We start from the raw sequence: 11252 nt of genomic DNA, 5'->3' as shown, positions 1-11252 counted from the left end.
CCACCAGCATGTAGAAGACCGCATTGTCCATGCACTCTGGCAATCTGTGAGTACAAAGGTGCACCTGACAACAGACGCATGGACCTGTAGGCATGGCCACGGAAGATTACGTGTCCATTACGGCGCAATGGGTTAATGTGGTGGATGCATGGTCCACAGGGGACAGCCTACTAAGTCTGTCTGCAGTCCCTAATTCAAATTGTCCTCCACTGTCTAAATCGGAGCTTCCACCTTCTGGCTTTCGGCCTATAGTATCAGAAATTAAACTGCATTTGGCCTTCAACTTTGGTTAGGGCCTACTAACGGCTTCTGCCCCTGCCTGGTGTTGCCCTCAACTAAATAAAGCTGAGCTTCAACCTTCCGGCTCTCATTAAGTGGTTTTAAAAAAAAAAAATGGTGGTTAGGGCCTACTAACGGCTTCTGCCCCTGCCTGGTGTTGCCCTCAACTAAATAAAGCTGAGCTTCAACCTTCTGCTCCAAATTACCATTTTGAAAAATGCAATAGGCTTTTCCGGCCTACTAAAGGTGTCTGTCTGTGTGCCCCTGCCTGGTGTTGTCCTCAACTAAATAAAGCTGAGCTTCAACCTTCTGCTCCAAATTACCATTTTAAAAAATGCAATAGGCTTTTCCGGCCTACTAAAGGTGTCTGTCTGTGTGCCCCTGCCTGGTGTTGCCCTCAACTAAATAAAGCTGAGCTTCAACCTTCTGCTCCAAATTACCATTTTGAAAAATGCAATAGGCTTTTCCGGCCTACTAAAGGTGTCTGTCTGTGTGCCCCTGCCTGGTGTTGTCCTCAACTAAATAAAGCTGAGCTTCAACCTTCCGGCTCTCATTAAGTGGTTTTAAAAAAAAAAATGGTGGTTAGGGCCTACTAACGGCTTCTGCCCCTCCCTGGTGTTGTCCTCAACTAAATAAAGCTGAGCTTCAACCTTCTGCTCCAAATTACCATTTTAAAAAATGCAATAGGCTTTTCCGGCCTACTAAAGGTGTCTGTCTGTGTGCCCCTGCCTGGTGTTGCCCTCAACTAAATAAAGCTGAGCTTCAACCTTCTGCTCCAAATTACCATTTTAAAAAATGCAATAGGCTTTTCCGGCCTACTAAAGGTGTCTGTCTGTGTGCCCCTGCCTGGTGTTGTCCTCAACTAAATAAAGCTGAGCTTCAACCTTCCGGCTCTCATTAAGTGGTTTTAAAAAAAAAAAATGGTGGTTAGGGCCTACTAACGGCTTCTGCCCCTGCCTGGTGTTGCCCTCAACTAAATAAAGCTGAGCTTCAACCTTCTGCTCCAAATTACCATTTTGAAAAATGCAATAGGCTTTTCCGGCCTACTAAAGGTGTCTGTCTGTGTGCCCCTGCCTGGTGTTGTCCTCAACTAAATAAAGCTGAGCTTCAACCTTCTGCTCCAAATTACCATTTTAAAAAATGCAATAGGCTTTTCCGGCCTACTAAAGGTGTCTGTCTGTGTGCCCCTGCCTGGTGTTGTCCTCAACTAAATAAAGCTGAGCTTCAACCTTCTGCTCCAAATTACCATTTTAAAAAATGCAATAGGCTTTTCCGGCCTACTAAAGGTGTCTGTCTGTGTGCCCCTGCCTGGTGTTGCCCTCAACTAAATAAAGCTGAGCTTCAACCTTCTGCTCCAAATTACCATTTTGAAAAATGCAATAGGCTTTTCCGGCCTACTAAAGGTGTCTGTCTGTGTGCCCCTGCCTGGTGTTGTCCTCAACTAAATAAAGCTGAGCTTCAACCTTCCGGCTCTCATTAAGTGGTTTAAAAAAAAAAAATGGTGGTTAGGGCCTACTAACGGCTTCTGCCCCTCCCTGGTGTTGTCCTCAACTAAATAAAGCTGAGCTTCAACCTTCTGCTCCAAATTACCATTTTAAAAAATGCAATAGGCTTTTCCGGCCTACTAAAGGTGTCTGTCTGTGTGCCCCTGCCTGGTGTTGTCCTCAACTAAATAAAGCTGAGCTTCAACCTTCTGCTCCAAATTACCATTTTAAAAAATGCAATAGGCTTTTCCGGCCTACTAAAGGTGTCTGTCTGTGTGCCCCTGCCTGGTGTTGCCCTCAACTAAATAAAGCTGAGCTTCAACCTTCCGGCTCTCATTAAGTGGTTTTAAAAAAAAAAATGGTGGTTAGGGCCTACTAACGGCTTCTGCCCCTCCCTGGTGTTGTCCTCAACTAAATAAAGCTGAGCTTCAACCTTCTGCTCCAAATTACCATTTTAAAAAATGCAATAGGCTTTTCCGGCCTACTAAAGGTGTCTGTCTGTGTGCCCCTGCCTGGTGTTGTCCTCAACTAAATAAAGCTGAGCTTCAACCTTCCGGCTCTCATTAAGTGGTTTAAAAAAAAAAAAATGGTGGTTAGGGCCTACTAACGGCTTCTGCCCCTCCCTGGTGTTGTCCTCAACTAAATAAAGCTGAGCTTCAACCTTCTGCTCCAAATTACCATTTTAAAAAATGCAATAGGCTTTTCCGGCCTACTAAAGGTGTCTGTCTGTGTGCCCCTGCCTGGTGTTGCCCTCAACTAAATAAAGCTGAGCTTCAACCTTCCGGCTCTCATTAAGTGGTTTTAAAAAAAAAATGGTGGTTAGGGCCTACTAACGGCTTCTGCCCCTCCCTGGTGTTGTCCTCAACTAAATAAAGCTGAGCTTCAACCTTCTGCTCCAAATTACCATTTTAAAAAATGCAATAGGCTTTTCCGGCCTACTAAAGGTGTCTGTCTGTGTGCCCCTGCCTGGTGTTGCCCTCAACTAAATAAAGCTGAGCTTCAACCTTCCGGCTCTCATTAAGTGGTTTTAAAAAAAAATATGGTGGTTAGGGCCTACTAACGGCTTCTGCCCCTCCCTGGTGTTGTCCTCAACTAAATAAAGCTGAGCTTCAACCTTCTGCTCCAAATTACCATTTTAAAAAATGCAATAGGCTTTTCCGGCCTACTAAAGGTGTCTGTCTGTGTGCCCCTGCCTGGTGTTGCCCTCAACTAAATAAAGCTGAGCTTCAACCTTCTGCTCCAAATTACCATTTTAAAAAATGCAATAGGCTTTTCCGGCCTACTAAAGGTGTCTGTCTGTGTGCCCCTGCCTGGTGTTGTCCTCAACTAAATAAAGCTGAGCTTCAACCTTCCGGCTCTCATTAAGTGGTTTTAAAAAAAAAAAATGGTGGTTAGGGCCTACTAACGGCTTCTGCCCCTGCCTGGTGTTGCCCTCAACTAAATAAAGCTGAGCTTCAACCTTCTGCTCCAAATTACCATTTTGAAAAATGCAATAGGCTTTTCCGGCCTACTAAAGGTGTCTGTCTGTGTGCCCCTGCCTGGTGTTGTCCTCAACTAAATAAAGCTGAGCTTCAACCTTCTGCTCCAAATTACCATTTTAAAAAATGCAATAGGCTTTTCCGGCCTACTAAAGGTGTCTGTCTGTGTGCCCCTGCCTGGTGTTGTCCTCAACTAAATAAAGCTGAGCTTCAACCTTCTGCTCCAAATTACCATTTTAAAAAATGCAATAGGCTTTTCCGGCCTACTAAAGGTGTCTGTCTGTGTGCCCCTGCCTGGTGTTGCCCTCAACTAAATAAAGCTGAGCTTCAACCTTCTGCTCCAAATTACCATTTTGAAAAATGCAATAGGCTTTTCCGGCCTACTAAAGGTGTCTGTCTGTGTGCCCCTGCCTGGTGTTGTCCTCAACTAAATAAAGCTGAGCTTCAACCTTCCGGCTCTCATTAAGTGGTTTAAAAAAAAAAAAATGGTGGTTAGGGCCTACTAACGGCTTCTGCCCCTCCCTGGTGTTGTCCTCAACTAAATAAAGCTGAGCTTCAACCTTCTGCTCCAAATTACCATTTTAAAAAATGCAATAGGCTTTTCCGGCCTACTAAAGGTGTCTGTCTGTGTGCCCCTGCCTGGTGTTGTCCTCAACTAAATAAAGCTGAGCTTCAACCTTCTGCTCCAAATTACCATTTTAAAAAATGCAATAGGCTTTTCCGGCCTACTAAAGGTGTCTGTCTGTGTGCCCCTGCCTGGTGTTGCCCTCAACTAAATAAAGCTGAGCTTCAACCTTCTGCTCCAAATTACCATTTTAAAAAATGCAATAGGCTTTTCCGGCCTACTAAAGGTGTCTGTCTGTGTGCCCCTGCCTGGTGTTGTCCTCAACTAAATAAAGCTGAGCTTCAACCTTCCGGCTCTCATTAAGTGGTTTTAAAAAAAAAAAATGGTGGTTAGGGCCTACTAACGGCTTCTGCCCCTGCCTGGTGTTGCCCTCAACTAAATAAAGCTGAGCTTCAACCTTCTGCTCCAAATTACCATTTTGAAAAATGCAATAGGCTTTTCCGGCCTACTAAAGGTGTCTGTCTGTGTGCCCCTGCCTGGTGTTGTCCTCAACTAAATAAAGCTGAGCTTCAACCTTCTGCTCCAAATTACCATTTTAAAAAATGCAATAGGCTTTTCCGGCCTACTAAAGGTGTCTGTCTGTGTGCCCCTGCCTGGTGTTGTCCTCAACTAAATAAAGCTGAGCTTCAACCTTCTGCTCCAAATTACCATTTTAAAAAATGCAATAGGCTTTTCCGGCCTACTAAAGGTGTCTGTCTGTGTGCCCCTGCCTGGTGTTGCCCTCAACTAAATAAAGCTGAGCTTCAACCTTCTGCTCCAAATTACCATTTTGAAAAATGCAATAGGCTTTTCCGGCCTACTAAAGGTGTCTGTCTGTGTGCCCCTGCCTGGTGTTGTCCTCAACTAAATAAAGCTGAGCTTCAACCTTCCGGCTCTCATTAAGTGGTTTAAAAAAAAAAAAATGGTGGTTAGGGCCTACTAACGGCTTCTGCCCCTCCCTGGTGTTGTCCTCAACTAAATAAAGCTGAGCTTCAACCTTCTGCTCCAAATTACCATTTTAAAAAATGCAATAGGCTTTTCCGGCCTACTAAAGGTGTCTGTCTGTGTGCCCCTGCCTGGTGTTGCCCTCAACTAAATAAAGCTGAGCTTCAACCTTCCGGCTCTCATTAAGTGGTTTTAAAAAATAAAATGGTGGTTAGGGCCTACTAACGGCTTCTGCCCCTCCCTGGTGTTGTCCTCAACTAAATAAAGCTGAGCTTCAACCTTCTGCTCCAAATTACCATTTTAAAAAATGCAATAGGCTTTTCCGGCCTACTAAAGGTGTCTGTCTGTGTGCCCCTGCCTGGTGTTGTCCTCAACTAAATAAAGCTGAGCTTCAACCTTCCGGCTCTCATTAAGTGGTTTAAAAAAAAAAAAATGGTGGTTAGGGCCTACTAACGGCTTCTGCCCCTCCCTGGTGTTGTCCTCAACTAAATAAAGCTGAGCTTCAACCTTCTGCTCCAAATTACCATTTTAAAAAATACAATAGGCTTTTCCGGCCTACTAAAGGTGTCTGTCTGTGTGCCCCTGCCTGGTGTTGTCCTCAACTAAATAAAGCTGAGCTTCAACCTTCTGCTCCAAATTACCATTTTAAAAAATGCAATAGGCTTTTCCGGCCTACTAAAGGTGTCTGTCTGTGTGCCCCTGCCTGGTGTTGCCCTCAACTAAATAAAGCTGAGCTTCAACCTTCCGGCTCTCATTAAGTGGTTTTAAAAAAAAAAATGGTGGTTAGGGCCTACTAACGGCTTCTGCCCCTCCCTGGTGTTGTCCTCAACTAAATAAAGCTGAGCTTCAACCTTCTGCTCCAAATTACCATTTTAAAAAATGCAATAGGCTTTTCCGGCCTACTAAAGGTGTCTGTCTGTGTGCCCCTGCCTGGTGTTGCCCTCAACTAAATAAAGCTGAGCTTCAACCTTCTGCTCCAAATTACCATTTTAAAAAATGCAATAGGCTTTTCCGGCCTACTAAAGGTGTCTGTCTGTGTGCCCCTGCCTGGTGTTGTCCTCAACTAAATAAAGCTGAGCTTCAACCTTCCGGCTCTCATTAAGTGGTTTTAAAAAAAAAAAATGGTGGTTAGGGCCTACTAACGGCTTCTGCCCCTGCCTGGTGTTGCCCTCAACTAAATAAAGCTGAGCTTCAACCTTCTGCTCCAAATTACCATTTTGAAAAATGCAATAGGCTTTTCCGGCCTACTAAAGGTGTCTGTCTGTGTGCCCCTGCCTGGTGTTGTCCTCAACTAAATAAAGCTGAGCTTCAACCTTCTGCTCCAAATTACCATTTTAAAAAATGCAATAGGCTTTTCCGGCCTACTAAAGGTGTCTGTCTGTGTGCCCCTGCCTGGTGTTGTCCTCAACTAAATAAAGCTGAGCTTCAACCTTCTGCTCCAAATTACCATTTTAAAAAATGCAATAGGCTTTTCCGGCCTACTAAAGGTGTCTGTCTGTGTGCCCCTGCCTGGTGTTGCCCTCAACTAAATAAAGCTGAGCTTCAACCTTCTGCTCCAAATTACCATTTTGAAAAATGCAATAGGCTTTTCCGGCCTACTAAAGGTGTCTGTCTGTGTGCCCCTGCCTGGTGTTGTCCTCAACTAAATAAAGCTGAGCTTCAACCTTCCGGCTCTCATTAAGTGGTTTAAAAAAAAAAAAATGGTGGTTAGGGCCTACTAACGGCTTCTGCCCCTCCCTGGTGTTGTCCTCAACTAAATAAAGCTGAGCTTCAACCTTCTGCTCCAAATTACCATTTTAAAAAATGCAATAGGCTTTTCCGGCCTACTAAAGGTGTCTGTCTGTGTGCCCCTGCCTGGTGTTGTCCTCAACTAAATAAAGCTGAGCTTCAACCTTCTGCTCCAAATTACCATTTTAAAAAATGCAATAGGCTTTTCCGGCCTACTAAAGGTGTCTGTCTGTGTGCCCCTGCCTGGTGTTGCCCTCAACTAAATAAAGCTGAGCTTCAACCTTCCGGCTCTCATTAAGTGGTTTTAAAAAAAAAAATGGTGGTTAGGGCCTACTAACGGCTTCTGCCCCTCCCTGGTGTTGTCCTCAACTAAATAAAGCTGAGCTTCAACCTTCTGCTCCAAATTACCATTTTAAAAAATGCAATAGGCTTTTCCGGCCTACTAAAGGTGTCTGTCTGTGTGCCCCTGCCTGGTGTTGCCCTCAACTAAATAAAGCTGAGCTTCAAACTTCCGGCTCTCATTAAGTGGTTTTAAAAAAAAAAATGGTGGTTAGGGCCTACTAACGGCTTCTGCCCCTCCCTGGTGTTGTCCTCAACTAAATAAAGCTGAGCTTCAACCTTCTGCTCCAAATTACCATTTTAAAAAATGCAATAGGCTTTTCCGGCCTACTAAAGGTGTCTGTCTGTGTGCCCCTGCCTGGTGTTGTCCTCAACTAAATAAAGCTGAGCTTCAACCTTCTGCTCCAAATTACCATTTTAAAAAATGCAATAGGCTTTTCCGGCCTACTAAAGGTGTCTGTCTGTGTGCCCCTGCCTGGTGTTGTCCTCAACTAAATAAAGCTGAGCTTCAACCTTCTGCTCCAAATTACCATTTTAAAAAATGCAATAGGCTTTTCCGGCCTACTAAAGGTGTCTGTCTGTGTGCCCCTGCCTGGTGTTGCCCTCAACTAAATAAAGCTGAGCTTCAACCTTCTGCTCCAAATTACCATTTTGAAAAATGCAATAGGCTTTTCCGGCCTACTAAAGGTGTCTGTCTGTGTGCCCCTGCCTGGTGTTGTCCTCAACTAAATAAAGCTGAGCTTCAACCTTCCGGCTCTCATTAAGTGGTTTAAAAAAAAAAAAATGGTGGTTAGGGCCTACTAACGGCTTCTGCCCCTCCCTGGTGTTGTCCTCAACTAAATAAAGCTGAGCTTCAACCTTCTGCTCCAAATTACCATTTTAAAAAATGCAATAGGCTTTTCCGGCCTACTAAAGGTGTCTGTCTGTGTGCCCCTGCCTGGTGTTGTCCTCAACTAAATAAAGCTGAGCTTCAACCTTCTGCTCCAAATTACCATTTTAAAAAATGCAATAGGCTTTTCCGGCCTACTAAAGGTGTCTGTCTGTGTGCCCCTGCCTGGTGTTGTCCTCAACTAAATAAAGCTGAGCTTCAACCTTCCGGCTCTCATTAAGTGGTTTTAAAAAAAAAAATGGTGGTTAGGGCCTACTAACGGCTTCTGCCCCTCCCTGGTGTTGTCCTCAACTAAATAAAGCTGAGCTTCAACCTTCTGCTCCAAATTACCATTTTATAAAAAAACCAATAGGCTTTTCCGGCCTACTAAAGGTGTCTGTCTGTGTGCCCCTGCCTGGTGTTGTCCTCAACTAAATAAAGCTGAGCTTCAACCTTCCGGCTCTCATTAAGTGGTTTAAAAAAAAAAAAATGGTGGTTAGGGCCTACTAACGGCTTCTGCCCCTCCCTGGTGTTGTCCTCAACTAAATAAAGCTGAGCTTCAACCTTCTGCTCCAAATTACCATTTTAAAAAATGCAATAGGCTTTTCCGGCCTACTAAAGGTGTCTGTCTGTGTGCCCCTGCCTGGTGTTGCCCTCAACTAAATAAAGCTGAGCTTCAACCTTCTGCTCCAAATTACCATTTTAAAAAATGCAATAGGCTTTTCCGGCCTACTAAATGTGTCTGCCCCTCCCTGGTGTTGTCCTCAACTGAACAAAGCTGAGCTTCCACATTCTGGCTTTCGCCCTATACTATCAGATATTAAACTGCATTTGGCCTACTAGTGTGGTTAGGCCCTTGAAACAGTGTCTGCTGCTCTTGGGTTTGCTACTCCACTGAACAAAGCAATGCCGCCTGTTTAGTCCTGTTACCAATTTTGAACTGCATGTAGCCTACTTTATTCTTTGGCCCTATATCTGTTTCCTCCTCATCCTGCCCATTGCCCAGCCACTGCTAAATGAGTCTGCTGGTACATTGACCTAGACCACTACATTCCCCTTGTACTCTACACAGCCAGAATCTGTCCCTGCTGAAAGTAAGGTTCCCCTTCCCGCATGTTATACCACCTTACACAGGGACAAAGAGGAAGGTGCAGATGAAAGTGCAGGTTCCTTCATCAGGTGGGGGGGCATACTCGTTGGCGACGTCACTGGCACAGGGCCCCTCAGAGTACGCAAAAGTGTCGCTGCTGGTGGGAGGCGCCCCCGCCATGCAAACACACCGCCGTACTTTGAGGGGCCCTGTGCCAGTGGCAATGCGAACGAGTGGGCCCCCCCCTGCTTGCTCAGGATCACAGCACTTGCAACTTTTAAATACTTACCTTTCCCTGCAACACCGCCGTGACGTAGTCCGCATTTCCTGGGCCCACGAAAAACTTGAGCCAGCCCTACTCCCCCCACAACTTTCCCCCAATTCCCTATGCCCAACTATTATTATACAGTTAATTAAGATTGGCAAGCTTCAGAAACAAGAATGGATGTTTTTGGCATTAAAATGGGCACTGTAGGTGTTTTCCTGGCCTCCACTCACTGCCGACTATGCTTCCCCATTGACTTGCATTGGGTTTCGTGTTTCGGTCGATCCCCGACTTTTAGCGATAATCGGCCGACTGCACTCGACTCGACTCTGGACAAAATCGGGTTTCCCAAAACCCTACTCGATCTTAAAAAAATGAAAGTCGCTCAACCCTAGTATGGAGTATGCAATGCTTGACTTACCCCCAGTGCTGCCATTACCTCTGACATGATCTCTCCAGTAAAATGGGAACCCTGATCGCTTTCAATGACTTCAGGAATTCCATACCTGCATATGATCTCAGCCATCAGTTTCTTCGCCGTTGTCTTAGCCGTAGCTTTGGCAACTGGGTAGGCTTCTGGCCAACCTGAAAATAAATCAATGCAGACCAACACATACTCATACGTCCCTACCCTGAGTAACTGAATTTAATCAATCTGCAGTCTCTAGAATGGGTAAAGGGCCGGGGAGTGTGTTTGGATGGGGTTTTCACTGTCCTACTCTGATTATGTGTGGCACATATCATGCAGCTCTGTACCTGCCTTTCTGCGCAGGTGGAAAACCCGGGGGGCAATCCATTGTTTCTGTAGGGTGTCACACATGGCCGTCTTCGAGTGGTGCACATTCCCGTGCAGAACCTGTGCCATCATTGGGTACAGTACCTGTGGTAGGCAGACCTTTTCACCCCTCCCCCATAGCCCAGTGACGGTATCAGAGCAAGCCCCTATCCTTTGCCACCTATCTTTCTCCTCCTTACTTGCCTGTTTTTGTAACCGGGCTAAGATGTCTTTCAACACAAGTGGAGATGGTGGGGTGTCTAGGTGATGTACTTGAGAGGCCACAGGAGTGCTTGCTGCTTTCTTGGCAGCCTGGTCTGCCAGTGCGTTACCCTTTGTCCGTCCATCAGTGCCTTTGGTATGTGCCTTTACCTTTATGATGCCTGCTTGGGTGGGAATCTGTAGTGCATTCATAAGTTGCTGGACTGCCTCAGCACGTTTAAAGGGGTGGCCATTTGCTGTCAGGAAAGCCCTGGCTCTCCAGATAGGCCCATAATCGTGTGCAATGCCAAAAGCATACCTGGAATCAGTGTAGATATTTACAGTCTTACCTTCTGCTAGTTTGCTCTGCTTCTTGTGCAGACATATGAGCTGGCATTGACTCTGCCTTGATTACCTCATGTTCTGAGACCACAGCATATCTGGTACAGTAGCGTCCTTGGTCATCTTGGTGACGGGATCCATCTACAAAAAGCTCAAAATCAGCATTAGAATGGGCACACTAGAGACCAGCCGTTTCCTGAAACATCAATTCTAGACAATCATGTGGTTTGGAAACCTGATCTTGTTCCTCTGGATCCATTCTAGAAAGAAAAAGAGTGTCCTTTTTTCATGTCACCTACTCCTCCCCCCTTTGGATCCATAGGAACTAGGTGAAGGGTAGCGGGGTTCAGGACAGTGCACCTTTTCAAAATCACATTGGTAGGCATGAGAATAGCACACTAAAGTCGCAGCTGTCCAGCCATGGACATATGGTTAGGTTATACTTGGTTAAGGATACTATGTACATCGTGTGGACCATAGCTTCTCCTGGTTGCAAGGGGCCATAAGTGGCAAGGTAGGCCTGACACTCTTGGGCTATGACTGGGCTTCCCTGTTGGCTATCTGTTGGGCCAAACCACCTCTATGTGACAGGGTAGAGTTAGCTGGGTTCACTATGGCTCCCACCTGGTGGGTAATTATGTCCCCATACCCCACTGAGAAAAGAACCTGGGAGCCCTGAGGTGTAATGTAGTAGCGTGAATGACAGGGAAACCAAACTTCAGGTTCTTGGAGAGTCTGGCCTTGTAAGTGTGAAGGTTTCACGGGAAGAGGAGATCTAGGGGCCTTTCCGGGCTGGGGGGTCTGCCATCTACACCGATTAAAATAAGCTCTTGGTCTGAGAATTGAATAGGGAT

Source organism: Ranitomeya variabilis, chromosome 6 (assembly GCF_051348905.1).
Source record: "Ranitomeya variabilis isolate aRanVar5 chromosome 6, aRanVar5.hap1, whole genome shotgun sequence".
NCBI lineage: Eukaryota > Metazoa > Chordata > Amphibia > Anura > Dendrobatidae > Ranitomeya > Ranitomeya variabilis.
The sequence above is the reverse complement of the archived record's forward strand: the minus strand, read 5'-3'. Positions refer to the sequence as shown.